This window comes from Chiroxiphia lanceolata, chromosome 16 (genome assembly GCF_009829145.1).
Source record: "Chiroxiphia lanceolata isolate bChiLan1 chromosome 16, bChiLan1.pri, whole genome shotgun sequence".
NCBI lineage: Eukaryota > Metazoa > Chordata > Aves > Passeriformes > Pipridae > Chiroxiphia > Chiroxiphia lanceolata.
The window spans coordinates 13,636,784-13,663,562 of NC_045652.1; the positions used below are offsets into that span (position 1 = coordinate 13,636,784).

General features: G+C 55.9%; 1 protein-coding gene across 1 annotated transcript in view; it reads right to left on the bottom strand.

The window, feature by feature from the left end:
- The window catches only part of LOC116794710 (ATP-sensitive inward rectifier potassium channel 12), a 33,976-nt gene extending 8,721 nt beyond the window's left edge, over positions 1 to 25,255 (bottom strand). Inside the window, exon 1 of the mRNA XM_032703636.1 lies at positions 24,370 to 25,255. The gene's annotated coding sequence lies outside the window, so the exon portion shown is untranslated. The remainder of the gene's footprint in view (positions 1 to 24,369) is intronic.
- Positions 25,256 to 26,779: the final 1,524 nt, after the last annotated feature.

A 26,779-nucleotide genomic window follows, 5' to 3' on the forward strand; every position in this document is an offset into this window, starting at 1 on the left:
CAACCAGCGCTGCCCCAGGGGGCTGGTGGAGGTGTTACAGGGGGTTACATCCCCCTCCCAGCCTCCTTCCCAGGAGTTTCACACCCCTGGCCATCACAGTTTTACCTCACAGGAACAAACCCAAAACTTCCCCTCATAATCACTGCCCATTAATCCCATTCCCAGCCCAGCTTCAGTGTGGACAAGCCCATGCTGGGTGTCGGGCAGGACCGGGACCATCCCCTGCTGCTCGTGCCACGTGTCCTGTGCAGCGCTAATAGTGTTAACACGTCGGAAACAAAACAGGCTCATAACATTAGTTTCGGGAATGAACGGCCCCTGGCTCCCCATGGCTCCAAAGGCAGTGACGCCACAGACTGCCCCAGCTAATGAGCTGACACGAGAGGCAACAACTCCTGCCACGAAACTGCAGCAACCCAACTCCCACCGCAGAGCGGTTTCCCGCAGAGAATCCAAGTGTCTCCAGTAATCTGCCAACTGCACAGTTTAATTTTATTTATTTTATTTTTTTTTTTTAAAAAGGGGATGTTAAATGTTACAACAATATTAGGAACAGCCAGCACGCTGGGAAAATGTGTCGGGTGCCAGGGAAGTCATTACTTAGAGCTGGCTGAATGTGTCAACGCGATTTATCATCACACCTTTCCCTGTACCTCCGGAGGGGATGCTTTTTGGAGCCATCAGGGCTGCCCCCCACTCTTGCATCCTCCCAGCACTGATTTTCTCATGGAATTGTGCAGGCTAACAGGCTGTGTTCAGGTGGAATCGGCCCGGCGGGGACTTGGAGGAGCTGAGTTTGGGGATGCAGGTCCTCTGGCCGCGGGGGTGGGAGAGGTGATCGTGTGGGAGGGGTCGGTGTGAGGAGGTCACACTCGGAGCTGCTGCCTGCCCTGTGCCGGGAGACAGCAGCGCTGTCTCCCGCAGTGATGCCCTTCATGGCCCAGCAGCAGGACAGCAATGTCAGCGGCGAGGAGGGAGCTCTGCTCCTGACCTGGGACCGCTCAGCCAAGGGTGCCCAAGTCCCTCCTGCTCATCCCGTCCCAACAAAGCGACCCGGCACTGAGCACTCACAAAGCAAGGGGAGAGCAGCAGAGCTGGGGGCTCCCCAAGCTGTGCTGGGGCAGCACCAGTGCCTGAATAACTCCCTCCTCTGACGCCCTGTCTTTGAGCGCTTCCAATAAATTAAGGGTCAGCACGAGGCAGGGCCAGTATATCTCGCAATGTATCTGGAGAATAGATGGCTCCCTGTTTCCCCTCCACTGCCAGGGAGGACAGGCAAGAGGCTGCTACCACAGTGCATCCCCAATGAGAAAAACCTGCTCCGTTTTGGCAGGGACACAGGTAGAAAACAGCCATGGGCACACACCCTTTTGCTGGACCCCCAAAAACAACCTTCTAATGCCAGTGAGCAGCTCAGAAATCGCTGTCTGCCAGCCTTGATGGCAAATGTAGAAGGGAAACTGAGGCACGTGGGAAAAGAAGGCCCTCAGTGGGAAGACCGGAGGTGACGGGGTGCCTGGAGAGATGCTGGCTCATCCCTGTCCCCCTGAACCACGTGTGGATGCCACGGGCATGGGAGGAGGGAAAAGGGCCACGTGCAGCTTTCATCACTGCTGGGGCCAGGTGGCCTCTGCAGAGTGACAGGCTTGTGCTTAAGCACCCTCAAACTCCTGATAAATGTGATCAGGGAGCTCCTGGGAAAGATCCTTTTGGAGGCTGCACTGAACACACTGTGGGTTCCCAACTCCATGACACGATGAGGGGACTGAGCATTCCAGTCTGGCTGCCTCCATGTCTATTCCAGCTCCAGCACCCAGCCCTGCTCCAGCACCCACACCCTGCAGTGACAGGACCCCAGGGCTAAACATCCAGCCCCGCCGCCCCCACCACTCCCAGGTGATGCCCCCCCTGCCCAGCTGCAGTGTCAGGGAATGCTGCAGCTCCCACAGCCATCCCAACCCGCAGCCAGCTCTGCAAACCCTCAGGTCCTGAAATCCCATCTTGCCTGCCTGGGAAACACTGCCTGTTTTTCCATCTGCTCAAATCCATACGGCTGGACAGCGGGACATGGCTGGGGTTAAGGATGAGGGCAAGGGGAGACGCAGGCCTTGGCAGGGACCGCCTGCACCAAGGGCTGAAGAAGGATGCCTCAAAAGCCCAGGGGATGCAGCCAGATTGCCCTGTTCCTGTGACACCCACCCAAACCTCTGGGGTACCCTCATAGCCCTCCCCACAGCCCCCTCAGCTGCCCTGGCTCAGGGGACGGGTGTTAATACCCCAGGAAATCACCCTGGGAAGGGGCAGAGCACCAGCTACTCCCCAGGCAGGGGGTTCTCTGGCCGGATCCCGGAGGAGGGGGTCAGCCCTTACCTGATGTGTGCCCTGGGGGGTCTCCCCAGCGCTCCCTGGCCATGGCTGCAGGGCACAGGGTGCCCCGTGGCCCTGCTGCAGCCCGGGTGAGAGACAGAGAGTTTTAATTGAATTTCTAGATTATCCTGGGGGAGAAATTGTAATCTCCTTAAATCCAACCTCTGGTCAAGTCCCGTAACCTACTGTCCTGCGCCGGGGAAGGGATTTAGTGAGGGGGAGGGGAGGGGAGGCTTCCCTGCCTGCTGATGCTCCAGACCCTGCACCCAGCAGGATTTGTCCTGCAGGGTGTCACAGATCTCCTCCTGGAAGCCCCACGGTCCCGGGAATTAAGGTTCTGCAGTGTCAATGCCCTGTCCCTGCTCCCCATGTCCTGCCAGGGTGACCAGTGTCCTGGGAGCCACCCAGAGCTGCTGTGGTCAGGACTCCAGTGAAGGAGATGGTTGGTGCTGCATCAGCAGCATCTTTGGAGGGTGAAGAGGAGTCCATCAGGTGGGATTTATGGCTGGGAGGTGTCTGGGGCTTTGAACTGAAATATCACCCAGCTCAGCTGTGCCCAGGGTGCCGGTGGGTTGTGCAAGTCCCCAGGAAAGTCCTGTTCCCTGCCCAGGCTGTGGTAGGTGCCTCCCTCCCAAAAATCTCCATCCCTGGGCCGTGTAGGCCAGAGGATTTCTTGGGTGGATGGGTGATCTTGGCCATCTCCACATGGCCCTGCTGCCTCCTGCATGCTCCCAAATCTGGATACATGCTGGGCTCCATTCCCATCCGCAAACCCTCCCCAGCAATGGGGCTGAGGCAGATGATGGCAGAGCTGGAATCAACCAGTCATGCTCCTGTCTACCATTACTGGGGCCTCTGCAGGGACATGGATTTCCATTGGGAATGGCAGGTTCCCACCTAGCACATGCCAAGAGGCTCAGGGGATAAGCAACAACCCTGCCCCAGCTCTGGCCCTGACCAAAGCAGGAGCACTCAGCTGCTAAAAATCAGCGTGGGAAGAAAGGGAACAGCGGGACAGAAAGGGCAAATGTCTCCAAGTGGATTTTATCACCAACCAGATGGAGATGAGCTGAGGGGCACAGAGCTGAGGGGCTCCTATCCTGAAGGTAGCACCAGAGGAGTGCTTGGAAGCACACCTGGGATATCACAGACATTTCAAGAGCTCTCTCACACCTTAGGGTCAGAGGCAAAAGATGATGGATCTGAAGCCATTCAGCCTTGTTCAGCCCGCAGCAGGATTCATCCCACACCTCCTGCTTGCCCAGATCCTATCCAGGTCTCTTTCCCAAACCCCCCAAGGTGTTTTTTTCCTTGCTCTCACCCAACACAAACCCCCCTACTCCAGGAGCTGTGTCTCCTGCTCAAGGGAAATCCCGTGTGTGGGCAGAGCCCGCGCCCAGGAAATGTTTATCCTGAAGGTGCAACGGCAGGTTGGGAGTGATGGAGCTGCCAGCAGGAGCTGTGAGCTGTGGGGAAAGCAATGCTGAGGCACTCAGCACTGCTCTCCCCATGGTGGAATTCCAGCTGGGAATCAGCATGGAAAGGAGCAGGATGACCAGGAGAACCACGATCCCTTCATGCAAGGGGAGATGGGATGTAAGCAAGGCTGAGCCATCAACCGCTCATCAGCACCCTCCACTCTTTTTTGGGCTTTAAACCCACTATTATTCCTGCTCAATCCAAGCATTACCAACTCTTCAACTCCTGGTGAGAAACATAGACCATGCTTTGCTATCAGGCGATTTTCCTGGCTCCGTGTCCGTGCCAGGGCAAAGTTGTCATTTCCACCCCTGAAGCATTTTAATTCCAACATTGCCGTGGGTTAAGGTGTCAGCAGAGCTCTAAACTTCACTGTTAACCCCAGCAGCAAGGGAAGAGATGGGGAGGAAGGACACACCACGCTGGAGAAGTGCCGCCCTCCTGGCTCTACTTACCCCGCGACGGCAGCGAGAACCGCGGATGCTGAGCCCGACGCCGGCGGCCGAGCGAGCGACGGGGACTTTGCTGCTGTCCTGGCTAATTTCCCCCGAGCTCAGATTACAGCCTCACTTCTTCCCTACATGTACAGGAGCTGGCACCTCGGCTGCGGCCGTGGGGAGCCACCGCCAGCGAGGCGGACGCGCTCCTTCGGTGGTATTTCCAAGGGGCAGGGAGGGAAATCGCGGTGCGAGAGTGGTAGGAAGCCCAAGATGCCTTAGTGGTCTCAGGGGGTTGGAATAGAAGAAGCTTGAGGGAGTTTTCAGAGATTTTTGGGATGTGAAGGACTAACCAGAAGCATGGGACATATTCAGACCTGTGGGATCAGATGGTGGGACCAGGTAGTCTGTGTTCCAAGGCAAGATCAGCTTGTTCTTGTCATGTAACGATGGCCATGACACAAACTCCATTTTAAGCATTTCTCAGGAGAGGAACAAAAGTCCCCCTCCTTTTCTGTTGGGGTTGACAAACACTCCTGGCACACACATGGTGCTGCCTGGCATCTTCAAGATGAAAAAGGCCTTTTCACTGCTCTGCTGCTAGTAGTTTTCCTTCAGCTCGTGGCTCTACCCACACCAGTTCATGAGTTTTAGTGCCTTAATTCCTGCAAGGGCTCCCTTTAATGCTTCCATTGCTCGAGCTGAGACTGTTGGAAATCTCCTTTCCAGGGGGTACCAGGTTTCTGGTCCCATGTTTCTGCCCTTTCCACCTTTCCCTGACGTTACTGGAGAGATGAACACCCCCAGACTTCAGGCATTACCCCAAACCCACGTAGCTGCAAGGGCAGTAAAGGCAGGGTAGGGTATTTTGGGGACCATCTTCATCTGCTGCAGTGAAGATTTAGCACAGGCGTTGCGTAACGCCGGGGGGGCTCCATGTTCCCCATCCCCTCTCGTCGTCAGAGATCAGAGACTCGATTAATCCTCATCATTCCCTGCCCACGGGTACCAGCCCTGGGTGCCCTCTCAGCCCAACCCCAAATCTCTGCCCGATGTCGGCATCCACCGAGGCTGGTACCCCACAACCCGGGGCTGAGGTCCTGAGTGACACCCCCCTGACACCACCCAGGGCACCCACTGTCCCTCCCAGGCCACTCCCCTCGCTTGGGAAGCCCTTTTCAAGTGGAGGTGGCCATGAAGGCACCCACCAGACAGACATCGAGATCCCTAAAATAACTCATTATTTCTGTACCCCAGCCTGGGGTGCTGTCGTGCATCGCTTCCTTAAGAGGCCCAGCAGCCACAGACCCTGCAGGCAAAGACCTGGGCATTTAAGGCATTTTATAAGGTCATTTTTAAACCATCAAGGTTTGGTGCACATCTGCTTGTGTTCCCCCCTTCCCGCTCCTTTGCACAGCACAGATCACTGACGGATGGCTCACTCAGGCACACACTTCAGGATCACAACAGCAATGGAGGGATCCCTACTTTTTTTTTGGCCAACCCTAAAATAACAACCCCCACATGTGTCCTTGGGCAACCCTACAACGAACAAGGCAATTGCAAAGCCTGGTGTTGGTGAGCCCGGGCACTGCTGCACGTGCACAAATGGGATGATGAGGAGAAGGGCACCAGCAAGACAAACCAAAATGCTGTCAAGGGAAGGTTTTGGAGGGTAAAGATGGTAACATGCTACTGCCAGCCAAGACAGCCTGCAGAACCCCTGGGGTCCCAGTCCTGTCCACCAACATCCCTTGGAGGGGTAAAGCCACATGTCATGCAGCATCCTGGCACAGCTGGGTGGCTGTGGCAGCAACGGGTGGGCATGGAGTGAAAGGACCCCATGGCTGGGGCAGGGACCAGGTCTGGTGGCATTGAGGAGGATGGGACACAGTGACACGTCCCCCTGTGAAGAGCTGCACGGAGAGTTACACAACACCGGCCCCACCGCCCTTGGCTGCGTGTGCCGTGTGCGCTCCTATCGACACGGCCCCGGCCGCCCTCCGACATCCCCCCGGGGACAGAACTCTGCAAGTGGCATAAATGCAAGTGCATGTGAGCAGGGGGACCTGCTCCAGCCCCCACCTCAAACTCTGGAACTCCTGCAGTGGTCACCAGCAATGCACCAGCATCCCACGGCCCCCTGGCTCAGCTGTGCCGATGGCGGGGGGTCGGGAGGGCTGGAGTGGTGCTGTGCAGAGCAGGGGAGCAGGGTGAGCACCCATCCTGCTGGGAGAATACAGCAACTAAGGAACTGCGTGGCCTCCACCCAGGGATTTTTAGGACACAAAAGACCAGCCAGAAGGATACAACAAATTCAAACCTGGGGGATGTGACCAGGTTAGGAGAAGGCAAGACGATGGCCATGTCCCAAAACCTCCTTCAAACCTTTTGCAGGGGAGGAAGAAAAATTACCCTCTTTTTCTGTTGGAGGGGAAAAACACCAGCGCTGCTACCTACAGCAAGGAGCTCTCCCCTTGGCAGAGCAGTGGGATAAAGCAGGGATGCTTTTGTCCACAGAGAGGGGGAAACTGAAGCATGGTGGCTGGATGGGCCCAAGCGTGGGGACAGGCTGCAGCCCCTGTCATCGCCTCCCCCCCAGCCTGGCCTGGCCCCAGTTCGAGATATTTATAAAGCCGATAAGGGAGCAGAAAGAATTTTCCAAATGCCGAAGTTACGTAACCTCTCCTCGCCCTCCACGGACATCGTCTGTAATTATAGGCTTGGGGTGGGGGGAGAGCCCTCCGTGGTGGGGTTGGCAGGGGGCACCACTGCCACTGTCACCCCAAAGGGCTTCACCCTCCTCTCCCTCACTGCAGCAGGTTCCCAGGGTCCTCGTGCCACTGTGCCCCCCTGTGGGACCCCATCCCTGAGGGACCTTGCTGGCTCTGTGGCCGGTCCCCCCACCCTGTGCAGGGGACCCCAAGTTTTTGTCTGGGTTCTGGGTGGCTGATCCCCCCCAGGTGCCCGCACCCCTCCAGCCCATCCCAGCACATGCTGGTTGTCACGACAGGTGACAACCTGAGCACAGCTGACATTGCCATGGTGACTATTAATCACTGCTGCTGGGAGGACTCATGCAGATTCCTGCACCAGCACCTGCCCCCCACAAAGTGCTGACCCCACTCCCAGCCTCTGCAGGTACCCCCTGCCCTCCACCAGCCCCATTTCCATCACTTTTTGCCCTGTTACATACACAGGCAGCTTCCAAACCCTTCTCCATCACCTCACAGCTGCCTCCAAACCCACCAGTTGTGTCTCAGTTCCCCCAGCCCTGTGGTTTCCACCCCAGGGGAGGGTGGTGTCCCTTCCCTGGGATATTTTTCTCTCTCCCAACTTCGGCCAAGGCTGTGGAGTTGGAGGGATGCTGAGAGAAGGCTCTGTCGCTGTGGCAACCCGCCGTGGCCGTCTCCAGGCGACCGCCCAGGGATGCTGCAGAGATGCTCTGGAGGCAGAATGAGAGGGACCAGGGCGGGGGGGTGATGTATCCATAGGGATGCCACCCCCTCCTCCACTCCCCTACCTAAACCACAGCCTGGGTCTTTATAACAGGGTGTTAAAACACCCAGAAAACGGCCACCGATTTGACTCAGGCAGCTGGCTGAGCACTGACAAGCTCATGGCACCCCAGGCCGGCTGATGGGAACAGCGACAGGATGCTCCCGGGTGGGCACGGGGACCCGCCGCTTCCAGGGCCACCTGCAGAGCTGTGGAAATCATTGTTGGAAATAAGCCCGTTAGCTTCTTAACCCTCATTAAGCAGCTTAGGGGGGACACGCGCCATCGTACGCAAACCCGGAGGCGGAGAAGGCCCTTGCTCGGGGCAGAGGGGTGACGGGATTTCCGGGGGTGCTGCAGGGGGTGCCACGGGGGGCACGGCCCCATCCCTCACCCGGACAAGCTGCCCCCCTGCATCCATCCCCCCTGTTGCTCCCTGCCAGCCGGGACCACCGGCAGCACCCGACGGCGCTGAGCGGCGGGCAGGGACGGCGATGACGGGCTGTCACACCCGTGTGACGAGTGTGGGAGGTCTCAGCCGCAGCCCCGCCGAGGGGGGGGAAGCGGGGGGCGGCTGTGACAGCGCGGGGCGACGGCCCGGCCAGCGCCCGACACGGCGGCTGCGGAACGGAGCGGGACGTTTCTAATCACTCCGCTTGGAAAAGGTCCCGTTTTCGCATTTGTTAAATTAAAGGATGTCAGCGTCCGATGCCAAGCCCAGGCTTCCTCGGAAATTTAAACTAATGACAGCGAAGAAAATGAGCTGAAAACCAGAGCACAAGCGCTCCCACGTTGTCCAGCAGCACCAGCCGTCACCGTGGCAGGGTTTTACATGGCAGCTTGCCGAGCAGCAACCATCACAAAGATCTCAACTTTTTGCCCCAAAATCCAACCTTGCCCACTCCACTCAGTTAGAAAGTGCATTGCTGGCACTTGGAAAAGCCAGGCTGCTGTGTTGGGGTCCCCAGAGGGACCACCATCCTCCTCCAGCCTCTCAAAGAGCCAATATGTCCCTATTTTCCTGATACAGCTGCCGTGGGCAGCGGGGTTTATCAGCACGGAGTGGAAGTGGGAGAGCAGAGTGGTGGGTGCAATGTCCAGATTTCTCCAGCTCTGATGATTCCTACAGCCAGCTCCATCCTGCCCGGCCCCACACAGGCAGGCAGCGGGGTCCTGGCAGAGCAGGGGGTGGGGGAGGTCACACAGCCCCTCACTGCCCCTCTTCCCCATGGAAATACCTGGGCTCAGGCGAGGGCTTCTCTCCCGGCGCTCTCCGGGCTCCGCTGGGGTGGTTTTGTGCTGCAGCTGAGAAAACCACTGAGTCGTGGTTGGTGGTTTGTTTTTTTTTTTTTTTTCCTTTTATAATTTTCCCGGCGAGATAAAATTAAACAAACAAGCCCTTCTGGGAGCAGCGCGAGGAAGGGAGCCTGCTTCCCTACAGATGTGCGTGTCCTCAGCGATTACAACGACCGAATTAAGCTTTCCCTGTGACTGGGACATTTGCACAATCCCACTCCTTCGCCTCCTGCGGTTTCACTGGTAGGAGACTGGCTGGCTCTGCAGCCTCCCTCCCCTGAGGTCATTACCCAAACACCTATTTTTCACAAAAACAAATCATGAATGGTTTTTTTCCCCCCGACCATCTCACCATCAAAGTAGAGTGGTCTGGAGTGCAAGGCTGGGAGTGCTCAGCAAAGCAGCACATGGTGGAGGAGAACAGAATAGAATAGAATAGAATAGAATAGAATAGAATAGAATAGAATAGAATAGAATAGAATAGGAAATAATAGAATAGGAAATAGAATGAAGGTACAGCGAGACATTTCCCAGGGGGTGGGGCTGCAGAGGAGGGGGAACACTGTGGGTCAGGAGTGAAGAGGAGTCTCCCAGCTGCGCTCCAAGCCCCGTCTGCAGCTCCCAAACCAAAAAGGAACAATCATGGCATGAGACTTGCAAACACACCTAAACTTTCCAGCTTCATCTGCCTCGGGAGCCAGCAGAAGCCGTTGCCATAGCTTTGCAGACCACCGGTGGGTTTTGTAGCACAATCTGGACCACGGATCTATGCAAATCCCCAAGGCAGAAGTCTTTATGGAGGCATATGACAACCGAAAAAGAATAGCGCTCAGTGCTCTACTCCCACACGCCACCCCCCAACTTCACCATCATTTAAATCAGTCTTAAGTTGGAAGAATTCAAATCAACACTGTCGTCACAGAGCCAAGCAGAGAGGTGACACAACTTGGATGCTGCCAGGGAAATTGCCCCCCTGAGACTCAAAACTCATCAGCCCATCACTTTTTTGAAGCCCCATCAAGGAAAACAAATGAACTGGCAACTCGCTGCCCCCAGTCCCTCCATCCCCTCCGGCCAGGGCTGCTGGAGAGGTTTCCAACAACCTTCCCCCTGGGATCAACAGGAGGGGGACCGTGGGGAGAAAAAAATATCCAAGACATGCTGCTGAGGCTGGAGAGCCACAGTTGGAAAAGAAATCAAAGCTTCCAAAGAGAGAGATGCCAAGCAGATATGTTGTTCCCAAGAGAAACAGGACATTCCTCTCCAAGGGGGAGGAAGGGAGGAGGAAGGCTCGTGCCACCTCTCTCAGCTCCCCGGCATAGGTGCTCAGGCAGCTTGTCCCTGCTGTGCCAGGCTGCAGACACAGATGGCATTGGAACTACTGATTTTTTTTGTTGTGTTTTTTTTGGTTTTGTTTTTTTACCCTAAAAGCATGTTTTCAATTTTGGGGTGAAGTTTACTGGGTCCTGCAGGCAGCCAGACAGATGCGGAGCCACTAACCCATTTCCTGGAGACCTCCCTGCCTTCCTGCACCATAAAAAAATCATTAAGGTTGGAAAAGATCCCTAAGATCATCTAGTACAACTATTAACCCAGCACTGACAAGTTCACCACTATTCCATGTCCCCAAGTGCCACATCTACACATCTTTTAACAATGAGCCCAGACCCTCCACTGTCTTGGGGGGGGCACAGCTTTGTGTCAGCAAACTCCATGGGGCTCTCATGGGATACACATAGAGAAGAAACTGGGTGAAAAAAATTATGCTTTACTATTTCCAGAAATACCAAAATCAGGTCCTGGTTCAGTCCAGAGGGTGAAGGATCGTCAGGTTGGATTTTCCTTGCAAAACATGTTTGAGTTACACAAGCAGTGGGATCAGGCTGGAAGCAAGCGGGTGAGATCATCTCAGTGTAGTCCTGGTTGATCCCCTGAAACCATCCAATTTGGATGGTTCAGCATGATTTCTGCAGCAAATTGTTCCTGCAGGAAGTTTTATACCTGTGCCCTTGGGCTAAGCCCCGACAGCATCCTTCACTGGGAACAAGGTACCTGCCTCCTCAAGGCAACACCTGGGGAGGCTGGGGGGAGAGAAGGATGGGAGTAGAGTTGGCCTGACTATAAATAACCCCATGGAAAGGAAACAGGAGAAAAAGCAGCAAACAGAAACCAATAAATCCAGGGAGATGTGTTCAGCTACAGGCACTCGGTGCAAACATCTCCTTGTGTTCCGTGTGACCCTGTAGAAGAGAAAGTGGGATTCATCTCAGCTCAACAGAGCTGGATCCAAGTGGCAAGACCTCATCCACTCTGTACATTAAAAAATATGAAGGTGAGAAAGGGGAGAGTTAAATCACCGAGAGTTAAATTAAGATGCCTGTTGAACCATGTTAACGCAGCTCAGGCCTGGATCCTGGTGCTGAACCAGCACTGAACACCCAGCAATCCCATCCCCAGAAAGCTGGGAAATAGCCTATATTTAAGGCAATCATTATTTGCAATCTATGATCCTGGAGAAAAGGGCAGAAAAAGCAACTTCACATTTTCATCAATAAAAGAGGAATTGCAGGAGCTCAGCAAGCACAGTGGCCAGCAGGTCACAACCAGCAGTGCTGGAGTGATTCATCCTAAACGAGCTAGATTTAGTCAAACTAGCCTAGAATAAGGCAGGGAAACAGCCCAGAGTTTTCCCTGCTGATTCCTGCCAGGTATTAGCCCATGGAAGCGATGAGGCCAGCAGAGAGGGGACAGAGCAGGATCATCCCCAACACTGCTGTCCCCTCCAGCACCAGAAAGAGCTTCAATCCCAGCTCCTGCATCTGGATACTGCACAAAAATGCATTGAGGAGGGTTTATTTCTTCTCTTTTCCCAGCCCATCCTGCTGGAGCTCACTCATTCCCGTGCACCAAGGGTGCTGGAGGAGCCGAGGACCAGACACCTCAGCACCCACTGGACCAGTTCTCCCCAGAAAATCATCTGAGCAGCTTTGGTTTTGCTCACATGTAACTTATTATTAAAGCTGAGCAAATAATTCAGGGCAGGAGCTCCAGGAACAACGTTTTGCCTTTTCATTTTCCGCTCTCGAGCTGTCTGCAGTTTCCCCAGAGCTCGGGGATGATTTAAAGACCTGTCTCCGGACAGGAGCGGGCTGGGAGTGTTTGATGGCCCGAATTTCACGTGTGCAGATGAGGACACGCTGGACACATAAGGATGGATGAGCCTTTCCTCGTACCCTAATTAAACGAGCAGCATTTGCAAGTGGGTTTTGGGGATTTTTTTTCCCTGTGTTGGAGATCTGCGAACACTTCACGCAGAGTTAACGAGCGCCTGCTCGTTAGGAGAGGCTCGTCGAGTGCTTTGCTTTACGAAGCACTCAGTGGTACCAGCCTGGGCACAAAACTTCCATGGAGCATCTCATTCCCAGCTCCTCTTCGCACCCCAAAACACCGCTAAAGACACGGGAAAGGAAGATGGGGCCATGGGCAGAGTCGTGGGGCCCTCAGGCTGTGATGGCTCCAACTTTCCAGCACTGCAGCCGTCCCAGGCATTTGCTTCCTCATTAGTGGAAAGGTTAGGGAGGACGGATCAGCTCTGTGCAAACTCCCCGTGGTGCTGGTGTGACGCAGGCTGGCGAAGGCAAGTGCCAGCCAAAAGAAAAGCAGGGAGGGAAGAACCACAAAATCAGAGGTCCCTATACTTGAAGTAGAGCCTGTCCACCCCCACCACCATCCTCCTGTCCCTGGGAAACCCATCTGTCCTGAGTCCATATGGAATGACATACTTAACTGCCTCCCCCCGTTTTCCTGGAGGACAAGGGCTGGTGTCACCCACGGCTGTGAAGGGGTGCAGAAGGGGCCCAGAAAGGGACACCCCATTCTCCCAGAGCCAGAGCAGGAGAACTGACATTGAAGAGAACCATGTCTCCTTCAGGGACTTGGCCCTGGAGAAAGGTTTGGGCTCCCAGGATTGGGCCAGGCAGCTGCTGCCTCCTGGTTTGTTGCTTTCAGGAAGGAGCAAACCGATGACATCAACCTCCTGCTGTAAGACCTCCAAGAGCAGATCATGTGCAAGACAGAAGGAGCCATTTAGTGCCCCACAGCATCCAACAGGGGCCAGGGACACTTTGGGGCCATCCCAGGTGACCAGGCGTGGAGGTCCATTAGTTCTGGTTGGAAACCCCTCTCTGGCCTAACAGCTTTCTCCTCCCATTGTGTAATTGCACTTTGTTGAGAAGACCCAGCCTCTGGCAATGCATTTTCTCCAGCCTCGTTGCCCTCCTGCAATGTTTTCCTTGTTCCTTTCACTCTCTCCGGACAGCCGCTGAAACTCACAGAGAGGGAAATGAGAGAAAAACCCAGTGCTTGTCCCACCAGTAAAACAAAACCCTGGATGGAAACAGGGGGGAAAAGGAAAGAGTGGTGTCAGGTGCCTCTCCCCAATCCATCCCCTCCCTGTTTGCCTGTGGGGGTTTGACAAAAGTGCTTTTCGGCTGACAAAATGATTACAGGGTGCTGAGACAGTAAGTTGCACATGGATTTCTTTCCTGCATTTCAAGCAGGGTGAGGACAGGGCTGCAAAGGCAGCTGCACTTCTGGAAGGGTCACAGTGCTGGGGGTGAAGGGAGGTGACAGGAGGGGGGGATTTGGGGAGAGGAGGAAGGAGGGATTTTTTCTACTTGGAATAAAAAGCAAAGAGAGGGCGAATGGGAGTGTGCACGAGCGTGCGAAGTGAAAGGCAGGTGAAGCTACTGGTCCAGAGTGGAGATGGATTTGGGAGGATGCTGGAGCTGGTGTCTGGGACCAACCTGAAGTCAAGAAGGGAGAATCTAGAGCAGCTGCCCCCTGAGCAGATCCTGTGGCCTTGCTACGAGGTGGGGGTTTGGGCAGCGTCACCACTGGGACAGCGCGGGCACCTCCCAGTGGGACTGCGGACTGCGCGGGGCAGAGCGAGGTGCCCTGGGCACATCGGACTCTCTGTGCCTGCAGGCAGTGGGTGCTGGGCAGCGGGGAGGAGGAGAGGAGGATTTCAGCTCCAAACTCAATCTGTTGGAGAACTTGGCCTGCTCCCCGTCAAGCTGAAAATAGCACATATGTAAGGACGTGCACGCAGTGCTGGCTGTGTCCTCACCGAGCGCTTCCTTCCTGCTGCGCTCCACGGAGTGTCCCGGCCCTCCGCCTGCGCCTCCGGCCCCCCGCAGCCCCACGAACCCCCCACGGGGGACAGGTCTCGGGCAAGATGCTCCTTAGAGCATCCTTACTGCACAAATCTGGACTAGTGCACAGATGCAAGATCCTTTCACCTTCATCTGCTTTTCACATGTACCGCGAGGTCCGTCCGGCGGCGGCATCCCCGCCGTTATCATCTGGAGCGGGCGAGGATGAGCGCGGCTCACGGCGGGAGCTGAGCTTTATTAGAAACAGGCATCTGGCTTCAGCCCTCCCTGCAGCCACCGGCCCAGGCTTGGGCTCAGGATGGGGCAGTGAGCACGCATGAGTGCCCAGGCAGCAGCCAGGGAACCTCCACGAGTCCCCAGTTTTTCTCCAGATTTTACCTCCAAACCCATTATTGGTGATGGGAAAATAAAGCCATCGTCCTCCTCCGCAGGAGCACGTGCTGCCCGGCCAGGGTCAAGCCCCAGACCTCAGAGGGATGGGGAACTAGCAGAGCGTGCTGCAAGCTGGAGGATGGAGATAACCCTGGCAGCAGCCAGAGCTGATTCCTGCAGCTGAAAAGGAAGAAAAGAGGCTGAATTCCCCACGGACATCAGGCACAGGAATAATGGGAGAGCTTTGTCAGGACGTCGCTGCAGCACTGAGCACAGCTTGTGCAAAGTGCTGCTCCTCTCCCATCCCTGCTGGGAATATCCCTAAAGAAATGTTCCCCTAAAGAACAAATACCCCAGAGTGGAGGAAATACAGCAACAAGCTTTATGGGGTAGTGATTGGGGGATATAGTAAGTGCAAAAAGCAAATAACACCAGGGCTGGGGAGGGACATACAGGTGATCCACTTGGAGCTTGAAGTATGGAGATAGGGATTGTTACAAGCACATAAGTTGTCCTGTGCTCAGTGTAGTCAGGGTGTACTATACACATACTACAGGGTGATTCCCTACACAGTGGGAGCCAGCAGCCCTCCAGCCAGGATGTCTGCTGTTCCAGGGCTTTGCCCACAGTGGCACCCAGCAGGACGGGAATGGCCTTGTGAGAACACGTTTCTCGCCCCAAGTCTCCATTCTGCCAGGATTCTGCTTTATGACAAGGGCTGTCTAGTGTTGCAGCCTCGGCTGGGGACAGTGACAGGACACCAGGGGACATCAGTGGCTGGGCAGGGACCAAGCCCAGCTCGAACACACACTCACATCCGCCACACACCAAAACTGCACCTGGGCATTGCCAAAACCTCTCTGCTTCCCAAAACCCTCTGAGGCGCAGCCTTAGCTAGTGTGTGGTATCAGCTCTCCTGAAACAAAGCCATTGTGGTCGAGGCAGGATCCTTATTAATTCATTCCTCTCTTTAATTTCCATTTTTTCTCAGTTCCCTTTCCCATTGCTCAAGCAGGGCTTGAGTAGGGCCCTGTTGCTGCCAGTCTGTGTCCCTGCAGCACAGTGTCACTGGTGTTACTGCTCCATGACATGGGGATGTGATGGCTGGCTGCATTTGGGGTCCATGGTGAGATCAGAGGCATGTGAGGGGAAGGGATCCATGGATGGAGGAGAGAGACTCGGATGGAGGGGAAAGGGAGGGTAGGGAGCATCAAAATAATGTCCCAGGACCATCAGTACCAGGGAGAGGGGTGAGTGGGACACAAAGCTGGGTCCCAGCCCCGTTCACCCTCCAGATGGGAGGATGGAGACAGGAAACTGCCACTTACTGTAACAGCTTTGGTGAAACTCCCCAACTTCTCCCCAGATAACATTCCTAGGGATAGACCATGGGGAAAGGGGTGGGACAGGACACCATCAGCACGTACAACACACAGTGATCACCTTCCCATCTCTGCCAGCAGCACCTGCCTCAGCCACCCATCACCAACAAACCTCCCCTCCACCCTTGGGTCCCCCCCATCACCCTCATCCCCCAGGACCCTAAAAAGCACCATTTTCCCTATTACATCCCATATCCTTCACCCCTACAGTCCCCTCCAGCACCAGCCCTGCAGTGCCCATTGCCATCGATGCCATCAACCTGTCCCCAGCTCCCAGAGGACCCCATGCAGGGGACAGCATGTGGAGGCCGGGTGACTCCGGGGGTTCCTGCAGTGCCCATTCTGCTGCTGTTACATAAATGCCTGGGCCCAGGACTGTTTTTGTTTGTGTTGCCTTCAGTTCTGTACTCCTCAACCCTATTTGCAAAACAAATAATTAATAATAATTAATGACGGGGGGAACGGCACGGATTGCCAGTTATTGCTACTTAGCAAACAAACGCTGTTGCACAAGCGAAGGCGGGTGTCACACAGCCCCGTGTCCTCACCGAGTGTGGGGGCATGATGGGGACAGTGTCCTGTGGGACTCTTGGCCCTTTTGGGGAGGGGGAGGAGGAGGAGGAGAAGGAGGAGGAGGCAGCAGCATGGGTGGCAGTGGGACGGGCCAATGGCCCTCGTAGGGTTTCAGTGGGTGCCTCGACGCGGCCCCGCTCCATGCCCGCACACGTGCCATCACACAGCATTCCATGCCTGGCTTTCTCCGTGCCCTTATTAGAGCCTGGGACAACACCACTTAATTGTCTGGAGATGGCACCGCTCCACATCATTAGCGAGCAAACCGGCATCAGCTCATTAGGGAAAAGCCTCTGCTCCAGCAGCTCCGCAGACAAATCGTGCCGCGGACACTGACTGCGAGGCCCCTTGTAGGTGGCACCCCCTCAGCGGGGCAGGGGGGCTGAAAGCACCAAAAAGACCCCCCTGAGTCACCAATGCTGGAAAGCACAGAGGAGAGAGGGAGTGAGTGACAGGCAGGGCTGTCCGGTGACACCTGGAGTGAAGGGTGACCTGGCAGCTCTGCCTGGACCTCGTACCTACAGCTGCCTGGGGGGGGCTGGGAACATGGAGCCTGAGAGTGGGGGAAAGGGAAAAAAAAGAGAGAAAAGGAGAAGAAGAAGAAGAAATAAATAAAAAAAAAAAACAGAGTACGAAAAGGAAAAGAAGGGGGGAAAAGGAAGAAAAAAGGAAAAGACAGAGAGAAGAGACAGAGAAGAAGAAAGGAAAGAAGAAAGGAAAAAAGGAAAGGAAAGGAAAGGAAAGGAAAGGAAAGGAAAGGAAAGGAAAGGAAAGGAAAGGAAAGGAAAGGAAGGAAAGGAAAGGAAAGGAAAGGAAAGGAAAGGAAAGGAAAGGAAAGGAAAGGAAAGGAAAGGAAAGGAAAGGAAAGGAAAGGAAAGGGGAAAGGGGAAAGGGGAAAGGGGAAAGGGGAAAGGGGAAAGGGGAAAGGGGAAAAGGGGAAAGGGGAAAGGGGAAAGGGGAAAGGGGAAAGGGGAAGGGGAAAGGGGAAAAGGGGAAAGGGGAAAGGGGAAAAGGGGAAAGGGGAAAGGGGAAAGGGAAAAGGGGAAAGGGGAAAGGGGAAAGGGGAAAGGGGAAAGGGGAAAGGGGAAAGGGGAAAGGGGAAAGGGAAAGGGGAAAGGGGAAAGGGGAAAGGAAATCAGGTTCTCTTGTCTTTGATCTGCTCAAGGACTGACTGCTGGGTCACACACAGGAGCACTGGGAGCAGTGGGGTGCCGGAGTGAGCAATGGCCAAAGCCCGTGGATCCGTCTGGCCAGAGCCAGCCCGGGAGCAGGGTGCCTTTCTCCCTGGGAGAACAAGGGCTGAAACAGAGTAAAGGTCTCTCCTACTCCCCTCCACAAACCCTGCAGGTCCAACTCACTTTCCCTAACAGCTGCAGCATCCCATCCAAGCCCTGGATGCCAGCAGAGCTCCGGTGCCGCTCAGCATCGCTCCCACTGCAGCTCCAAACCAGCCCCTGCTCTGCCCCCCCAACAGAGCTGGGTGTGATTACGCTTCGCTGCCTCTCCTCTATCACTGTAATTCCTTTGCTCCGCTGAATCGCTTCCCCTTCAGCACCACACATAATCCATTGCACTGTAATTATATGGGAATTTTAATATCTGATGTATTTATAAGATGCACTTAATTCATCAGCCCCTTTAACCACGTTGTCATTCCAGCCTTCAGCACGGTGGGAAGGATGACTCGCTGTCAGATGGAGATTAGCTGGCCCGTGTGTGTAACGAGTTGGAGGGTGTTCTCAGTTGCCAGATCCCACCCTGGCTGGGGAGCAGGATCCCACTATGGCAAGTGTCCAACCCACGGGGGGTTGTGCCAGGGCTCCCCTGCGCTGTGGCGGAGACGAAGAGCAGCACAATTCAGAGCAGCACCCCTTTCCCAAACATTAAAATCACCCCATGGGTCCAGGTTGAGCAGAAACAAGGGGCCTACGCTGGGGTGAGTTTTATCCCTACGGACCCAAAGGGATCCCTCTAAGGTGAGGGATCCACATTCAGATCCCTCCAAACCCACGAAGAAAGTGGTCCCTACCGAAGGGTTATTTTTCCTGGCATTTGTTTCAGTGGCTCCTTTCCAGACGTGTCCTAAAAGGGAACCAAAGGCCTTTGAGCCTGTTGCAGTGAGCACAATGCAATGATTTTCCCAGCCTGGGCAGGAGGGATGAGCTCACTGTTGTCCTTGGTTCCCCCTGGCTGCGGGGTGCGGGGTCCCTGTGCCGAGCACAGCAGGCTCTAGGGCTGGTCAGGATGCTCAGGGAAGGCAGTGGAGTTGGCAGGATGCTGGGGGGTGGCTGGGCTCCATCCCACCAAGCCCTGGGAGAAATGCCAGCTGAGCCTGGGAGCAAGGGGCAAAGGGGGAAGAGCGAGGGGGGTCTCGGTGATTCGGTCCCTGCAGGACGCCCTGGCTCTCACTGATGGGTGACATCACGCTTTTTGCACTGGGGTCACACTGGGTTTTCCCACAGTGGCATGGCCCCCACCTCAGCACTGGCCATGAGGTACCACGGAGGCACAGCCCAGCTGCCCGTGGCACAAGGTGACCCTGCACCCTCAGGGTGGGTCAGAGACCCACCAGGTCCCCACAACACTGGGTCACCACTGGGACACAGTCCCTCCTCCTGCTTCAGTGAACTGTGCTGGAGCAGAGCCATGCCAGAGCAGAGCTGTGCCGGATGTTTTGGCTGGAGAGGGACATTCAGCAAGTACCACCCTGAGCCCTGAGGCTGCTAGCAGTGCCCCAAGCCCACCCACAACCCTCGGGCTCCTGGTGGGTGCTGGCACATGGTCAGCTCCCAGGTGCATCCTGGCATTTGGCAGCTGTCAGGCACAGTGACACACAGGTCCCCCGTCAGACCACAGCCTCAGCACAACCTGGCAGTGAGGTTTCTCCCCCCAGCTCTCTGCTCCAGCACCTGCAGCTCCCTAGGAACTCAAGCTGGGGACAGGAAGGGTCCTGCAGCCAGCCTGATGTCCCCCCATGTCTCGTGCCATGACACACACTCCAGAGCTGCACCTCTCTGCCAGGATGCTGCTCCAAGCTCCAGCAGCTCCCTATGCCCATGTGCCAGCCCCAAGCAGGGACACTGGCTCGGGGGAAAGAGCTTGGGCTGGACCAGAACATTTCCAACCCGGGGTTATCCGAGGGGTTGGTAATTTCCCATCCCCTCCCCATCCAGAGGGACCCTGGTACCTGTTCCCCACGGGATGTCACAGCCTCCTGCCTCAGTTTCCCCATTCTCACAGTGCTCTCCCAGAGAGAGAGAAAGGAGCATGGTTGGCAAAGGATGCAACAGAGTGTCTAACCTGATCCTCACTCAGGATCACGGCAGGGCCCTCTCTGCTCTCCCCCTCCCCAGCCCCTCCTTCCACACTGTGCTGCCATCCAGGGGGGAATTTGGCTTCCAAGGTCACTGAGAGATGGGTCTGGGGGCAGACACCCCCACCTTGCACCCAGTCAGCTCTGCCAACCACCCCATCCAGGTCCTGGCCACTCCCTGAGGCTCGGCTCCCCCCGCAGGTGTCCCCCTCCCTCCTGCCTCTCCCCAAAAAGCAAATATCCAGGGAGATGGGCTCCGCGCTGCAGCTCTGCCGGTGGCACTGGCGCTGAGCAGAGCAGACTGCAGCACGGCTGTTACGTAAGCCCGAGCCGGGCTCCGGGGATGTAGGACACCGGGGTTATCCCCCGGCCCCCCCGGGGGCTGCCACCCCCTCCCCGCCTCGGCCACGGGGCTCACGGAGCTCGGGGGGAGATGCCACCAACTCAGCCAACACTGCAAAGGGTTCAGCGGGGCTTGGAGTGGCCCTGGGGGTTGCTGTGGCCCTGCCGTGGGGCACCTGGTGGTGGCAGGGGGGCAACAGAGGGGGGACAGGAGGGTTGTGTTGCTCTGGGGCAGGAAATGGGGCAGGCAAAGGGCTTGTATGGGGCTGGGAGGCAGAAGGTGCTGCACCCACATCCCTCTGAGTCCTTCTGGACCCACCAGGGCTCACCCATGCAGGTGAGCTCGGGGATGGAAGCAGGTGGCCACTCCCGGGCTGTGCCTCCATCGGGGTGACTCACAGAACAGGATGAATGTGGCTGGGGCAAAGGATCACAGCCTCATCCCATCCTGCTATGTCTGTATTCCCATCCTCACATATCTAGCGGGTCAGCATCCCTGAGGACAGCCTTCCTGGGGTCAGCATCCCTGTGATCAATCTCCTTGGGATCAGCACTCCCAGGAACAGCATTCTTGGCATTAGCATCCCTGGGACAGCATCCCAGAGGAGAACATCCCTGGTGCCTCTAGCACAGGCTGGGGAGCCAGGATCAGGGTTTCCCAGAGCCAGAGGGAAGATCCTTCTCTCACGGGACAGCCCCAGCATCACCCGCCCTTCATCCCACAGAGGTGAGGGATGGCACAGCCGGCATCACCCATCCCCAAAACACCTCTACCCTGTGCTGGGGGCATGGCAATGGGGCAGACAGTGCTGACAGCACTGAGGCTCTCCCAGGACCAGCCCTATCCTGGCTAACAGACCATCGGAAGCCTGGCAGCATCCCCTGCCACGGTGTGGGATGGGGACAGGGATGGGGAGCCCACGGCCCCCCAAACACGTGGTTTCTCTCTGGCTTTCTGCCAGGCACGGTCTGGATGTGGTCATTTCTGTTTGGGGCGTGTGTGGCGGGGGAAAAAGCCCAGGCTAAGGCTCTTAGCAATGGGAGATACCAGAACAGGAAATTAATGTTAATTAATTCATAATGACGCTGAGATAGTGATACCAGATGCTTCAAAAGTCCAACGGGGGAATCTGAAAGAGCTTTGTAAAAAATCCATCGCCCACCGGCAGACTTGCCTTGCTGCAAGCTGGGAACGAGGGAGTGAGCTGGGAACTGGGGTCGAGTTGGGATCCAGGATCGAGCTGGGACTGAAGGACCAAGAAAGAACTAGGGAACGAGCTAGGAACAAGCCAGGAATGATGGAAGAGGGGCACAACCCAGTAAGGTGACAGGCTTACAGTTACCCCTAGTCACCTGCCACCCCACTCCCACCTTTCTCCCTCCCACCCCTGTTCAGAAGCTGGAGTGGAGCCGGAGCAGTGAGGTGCCCACCATGCTCCGCTCTCTGGGGTTCAGGGGCTTTCCCAAGCCCCTAAATGCTCATCTTTTTCTCTCCTTTCCTCCATTTCGGGCACACTGTGTTCAGGGCAGGTGGATGGGTGGGCACTGGGGAACACAGGGGCCTGCAGTGGGGATGGAGGGACAGGCTCCTGATCTGGGACAAGGACACAGGTCCTTTGCCAACCAGTGTCCCCGCATTTAGAGGACAATTTTCCCTCCTCATCCATGAGAGCTGACCCTTGCCCTGCAGTGCTGAACCCAAATTAGGCTGGACTTCAGACAAGGGATGCAGAAGAGCTTAGAAAGGGGCTTAGGCCTCGTGCCAGCTCCCAGGGGCTGGGGACCCCAGAGCCAGTGCCAGGAAGGATGGAATCATGAACTCCTCAGAAACCACGGACAAACCCCTGCGCTTGGAGCCGTTCACCACCCTGTCCCCCCGGGTGGTGTGAGGGTTATGCTCCTTCCCACAGTGATACAACAGCCCCTGCACCTGAAGGGGACCCTCAGAGTGAGGAATAAGAGAGGTGGCAGAGGCCACGCAGGGCCCAGCAGTGGCAGAGCAGGATGGCACGGCCGGGGCACGGCGCTGCCATCGCCGCTTACATAAGGTGCCCGCTCCGTGTGCCACACACCCGAGCGGCGACAGGAGAGGGGGACGGACCCGTCCCTCCAGCAATCCCTCACAGCGACTGCGCTCCCACTCTCTCCAGACAGCACCCCCAAAACTGCCAACCCGGCCTCTTTCCACCTGCACAGAGGTTGGGTGAGGTTCCCGTGTCTCTCAGGCGCACTCACAGCCTACAGCCTGACACAGAGGGGGTGAAAACGCCGGGTTTGAGCTCGCCGTGCGGTTCCCCAGACAGCTCCTCTGAAGTTTATCCGCAGCGGGAACGGTTTCCACCGCGTTGCCGGTGAAGCTGCCCCGGCCGGCGGGGAGAGGGGGAACCCCACTGGGAACATCAAGGAGCATCAGGGAGCACCACAGCACGGGGGGACACCGACATCCCAGCCCATCTGGTCCCGAGGGACTCGCCGTATCCCCCGGGGTCATTCCAGGGCTCAGGAAAAAACCCTCCTTGACTTCACAGGCAAAGCAACTCATTTGGGTAAAGAGCAGCAGAGGCAACACAGGATTTCCAACTGTGTTTTGGATCAGAGGCAAGAAATAAAGTGGCCTTTACGGTGCCTTCCCTAGCAAAGCCAGAGCTTTATTAAGCGTATCTGGCACAGACGGGAATGCTCGCTGTTATTCCAGGCCTGAAAAGAGCAGGCAAGGGTTTTTTTATTTTATTTTTTGGTTGTTTTTTTTTTTAGTCTTGTTTTCATTATTTTCTGGTGGCTTCATTGCTTTGTGCTCACACAAAGGGAATTTCACCTGCTGTTCCAAACAAAAGGCCCCGGAAAGTTTTGCAGAGAAAGGGATGAGGGGAAGGAGATTTATAGAAGCAAAATGAGTTGTTGCAGGGTTTGTTGTGGATTTTTTACAGCGGTGAGCTGTAAAACATCCCCAGCTCTTTGGTGCCTGCTGGAGACCCAGCACCGGCAGGCAAATCCCCTGTCCCCACCAGTGTCACCCCTGGGATGGTGAGTGGGGAGGTCTCACAGAAACTGGAGTTGATTTGGGGTGAAGAGGGAAGGTATCGGGATTGTTTCCCATCTTTTTTGCAGGCAAAGTCATCACCACGCTTTCTAAGAACAGGAAAGAAAAAATCCAGCCCTCGTTTGCCGACGCCACGGCAAAACAGGTGGTTCAAAATCACAAGAGCAGTGGGGGAGAAAAAAAAAACAACCCTATTTGGTGATTTTGTGCTCATATTCACTGCAAAACTGTCCGGGAACGAATGCTGCTAAATACACACCATTTTCCCTCTCACACTCTTCGTTCTATAATTAAGAGAGACTTCTAAAAATACGAACGGCCTCGAGCACCCAGCGAAGGCGTGCAGGTGCTGCAAACTGGAGGCACTTTAGTACAGCTCATTTTCTGGACAATTTTACTCGCCTGGCTCGTGCTCAGCGCCGATACTATTACAGTGATGCAATTATGCTGCTGCTGCCGCTGCCGTGCTCGGCTCGCTTTGCTTTTTCCCTGTGCTTTGCAGTTTGCCTTCGAAGCACCCCCCAGCCCCACAGCTCCCGGGCTCACCCTGAGCGTGTCCCTGCACCGGCGGGGTCCAGGGAGTTGGGGGTAAGAGGGTCAGGCGAGCATGTGTCACACACACACATGTGGATACACACGTGTGGGCACAGAGGGGCATAACCCTGCGTGGGCATTGCCAAAAACAACCAGCGTGCAAAAGTTTTGGGTGAGGAAGCGAGCTGGTCCGGGGGAAGCAGGAGGGGAGCAGGAGCACGGCGAGGAACCAGCGCTCCCCAAAAGGCAGCAGCAAACCCTCGCTGCTGGCTGGGCAGGGAGGGGGCCCATGGCACTGGCACGGTGATGGCAGCCAGCCTGGTAAAACATCCCCCCCAGCCTGGCAATTCGGGTACAGGGGTGAGGGGGGACTTCCCCCCCGAAGCTGCCGCTGCGAAACTTCCCCGTCTTATTTCTCCATTAGGGCTGCAATAGGTGGAAGTGATTGACTCACTATGAGACTGCTGTTTTTGCCTCTGACTTGGGATTAAGACGGAGCTGGAGGAGCGGAGGAGCCGTCGCCCCGGGCTCTCTGGCGGCAGACACCGGAGCCGGCACTTACCTCTCACTGCATCCAGGCCCCCCGGCTGTGGGGCTGCGGGTCCTGGAGAGTTAGCTGGCAGGGGACCCCACATCCACTCGGGTTTCTCCCAGGACCGACGTTTGGCTGCTGCTTCTTAGGCACAGACCCAACCCCTCCATTCCAACCACAGGGAAAAAAAAAATATATATCTTCTTCCAAAAGAAAAAAAAATTTAAAAAAAAAAAAAAAAAAAAGGAGGGAGATTAAAAAAAAAAACCCACGCTTTTTTTCTTGGTTTGGTTTCTCCCTGGAGAAAATAAGAAAAATAGATAAATCCCAGCGACCAAGAGATCCAGACTCAGGTGAATTTAGCTTCAAACTCCCTCTGTGCTTTCAGAGCCTTCACCCTCAAATGGGCTCTGGAAGATACTGGGGGACCCATCGTTGCCGAAGTGTCATCAAATATCCTTCGGGCTCAACTCCGCTCCTGCCCGGGGAGGGTGGACTTCTTCCCTGCTTGCTGCGTGCTGTGGAGTTGGCAGGGACCTGCCTGTTCCAGCCTCAGCGTGGAGGGTGGGTGGGTTGGTTGGTTGATGTGGGTTGGTTTTCTTTTTTTTTTTTTTTTTTCTCGCCGCTATTGGTTTCCTTGCTATCTGATCCTGAGCGAGCGCTGCAGCCTCGCCGCTTCCCTGCTTTTTTCCCCCAGCTCCCAGGCTTTTGACAGGGAATGAAACACAGACACCCAGTGAGACAGGCTCCGGCTTCTACAAAGCTCCACTCCCTCCTGCTGCCTTTGTCCGTGAACAGCAACTCCTCCAACTCTGCCCGTAGACACGAGGGAACCTCTGCATCAGCACTTTCCTAATGGCTGCTTCGCCCCAGCCCTTCGGTCCTTCTTCTTCTTCTTCTTCCTCGCTTCCTCTCCTCCACCTTGATGGCTTCCGCTTGCTTTTTCTAGCCCGGCCTCGGCTCCGACAACCACAGCCAGAGCGAAGCAACAACCCTTTCCCGATGGATCCATCTCAGCTCCCCCGTGCTGGCTGCTGCGGTCGGGGGGTAGCGGCCCCGCAGTCCATCACCTTTCTGGGCACCTTCCACGAAAAATCGATGGCGGGTACCAGGTCCCTGAAGGCTTCACTTTCGGCTGGTTTGAGGGGCAGGGGCTGTGTGTGCGGAGAGGAGCCGAGGGAGGGCTGGGAACTGAAGCCACTTCTTTTTATTGCAGGCGGGGATTATTTTTATTTTTTTTTTTTTTAAAAAAGATTGACCGGAGTCCAAGTTTATTTCTTGGTGGTGAGCATTATTTTAAGCTGTTTGGGTGTCTCCAGGTCACCCTGTTCTTATAGCAGCGAGGCCTTTGTGGAGAGGGTCAAAGTGAAACCTTGCTCTGGCAGCCTCTTTCGCCCCGTGGAGGGGAGCAGGAGGCAGAGGATGCTGCAGTGGGCTCACAACCCCGGCTGGCTCCCAGCCAGAGGGAGATGCAAACCAGCCACCGTCTGTAATTTTTGCTACACTTCCTCCACACTCGGTCACCCGCGAGATCCCAGGGCTGCTGCCTGTTCCTTTTTTGGGGATTCACAGGCTTTGTTAAAAAAAAAAATCACCGCCAGGAGACCTCCAGCCTCGACAGCGACGCTCAGCCCTGCTCAGCGTGGCTGTCACGCAGCCAGCAGGTCACAGGAAAGCCATAAATCCCCCCAGACCCCAGCACATGGAGAGGCTCCCTCCCCACCTGCCCTTTTGCATCACCTCCCACCCCTTCCCAGACTCCTCTTCACTCTTCCTTGTCTCCCACCACAAGTTTGGGACCAGTAGCTCCTCCCTCTCCCCTTCGGCAGCATCCTGGAGCAGTGACTCTCCTCATCCTCAGCTCCCTTCTCTCCCTGGCACGGCAAAGGAGCATCATCCCCTCACTACTCTCAAAAATCCCAAATTCAGAGTATTTCAGGGCAATGCTCACAGTGCTGCCTCCGCTCCCCTCTCCACACTGGCTTGTCCACCTCACCCCATTCCACCAGTCTCACAAACACTGAATTTTAACCAACACTTTAAAATTCTGGTATGAAAAGCACTACAGGGCCTTGTTCTGTCCAAACCCTGACGGATATTCAGCAAGGATTTGGGGTTCGCAGGTTGGAGGGAACACCAGCTCACACACTGGGTGTGGTGGTCTTGAATAAGACCACTCAGGGGCGACCTGACCCCAAAACACTGCTCCTTTCTGCCTGTCATGCAGCCCCTTGTACCCTGACATTCTCCTCCCTGAGGGCTCCTCTCCTGCCACCCCACCATGCTCACAGAAAGCTTCCCAAATCCCTCCCTGCCCCGATCCCTGGCCAGCAGTGCCAGCCCAAAGCTCCCTCCACTCCCTGCAGCAAGAGATACAATTAATGCACCCAGTAGCCAAAAAATTGGCTGAAGAGTTGGGGTGGGCAACTGGCCACGGGCC